The following is a 1,084-nucleotide window of genomic DNA, read 5'->3' as shown; positions in this document are numbered from 1 at the left end:
GGTCTGGGTCTGGGTCTGGATCGGCACATGGGATCAGTTATAGACAGATATAGAATAACTGTGGACTGATCCTTTAAGAATCAGCTCAGTCATTTTGATGTTATTGAACTTCCATATGTTTTCCATCCAGCAGGATCGTCTAATTGATCCACTCTGGAAACTATTTCTGACGAGCTCTCAGTCCGGAGGTGTGTGTGAGTGTGTGTGTGTGTGTGTGTGTGTGTGTGTGTGTGTGGGATGTTTACAGCGTTGATATGTTCCCATGTTCAGATTAACACAAACACACATAATTGGCAGAAACACAAACGCACACACATCTGGAAGTGATTCAGACCCTCCCCACCTCTCTTGGTTTTGTCTCCATGGTAACGGGCTGAAAGGTGAGACCCCGATACCGTTGTGTGACCTCTGACCTCTCCCTGCAGCGGCGGTAGGAGGCTCCACTTCCTCTTCCTGTGCGCTCCTCCCAGTCGGCACATTCCAGCTGCAGAGAGGAAGTGATGTCGCTCCACTGTCTCCTGACCCCGCCGCTGTTCCAGACGGCGGTTTCCTACGTTTCCCATGATGCCTTTCAGAAAGATAATAGATAATTCAACCATCATCATGTTTAGTTCTCTGGCTCCTTCGTTAACCTGATACTGATGAAGGTGTTACACACAGAGGCCTCAGGCTCTACTCTTATTTTAGCATTAGCATTAGCATCCAAACAACAAACCAGTGGATGCAGATTCATTATGAAGATTTAACTGTTCGGACATTAAATTAAACCCTGTGTTTATCATTCAGCCGTGTTCAGGACTGGTTACCAGTAGCAACAAGAGAGGAGTCACTGTTAAACTGGAGAGAAAACAAACTACAAACAGTCAAAACCTAAATTCTGGATCTGCTCCTCCTCTGTGAGAGCTGCTGTAGCTCAGCAGGTTAAAATCCTGTTTGAACATGAACTTATTTAAAAAGCCTCAGGAGAAAAATACATGTTAATTATAATGTGACAGGTGGATCTGATACCTGATCTGAACCAGAGCGAACAGAAGATCTTTCTGTTACAGAGAAACCAGCAGTTACTGCAAATGAAATGAAATCA

The 1,084-nt window shown here is 44.7% G+C and overlaps 1 long non-coding RNA gene across 1 annotated transcript in view; it reads right to left on the bottom strand.

Annotated features, from left to right (window-relative positions):
* Positions 1-7: 7 nt before the first annotated feature.
* The window catches only part of LOC111649570 (uncharacterized), a 4,431-nt gene continuing 3,354 nt past the window's right edge, over positions 8-1,084 (bottom strand). Inside the window, exon 3 of the long non-coding RNA XR_002760307.2 lies at positions 8-568. This is a non-coding gene — a long non-coding RNA (uncharacterized LOC111649570). The remainder of the gene's footprint in view (positions 569-1,084) is intronic.

Source organism: Seriola lalandi, unplaced genomic scaffold (assembly GCF_002814215.2).
Source record: "Seriola lalandi dorsalis isolate HSWRI2012SDOR001 ecotype SW California unplaced genomic scaffold, Sedor1 jcf7180002051231, whole genome shotgun sequence".
NCBI lineage: Eukaryota > Metazoa > Chordata > Actinopteri > Carangiformes > Carangidae > Seriola > Seriola lalandi.
This window is presented reverse-complemented; position numbering and strand designations above follow the sequence as displayed.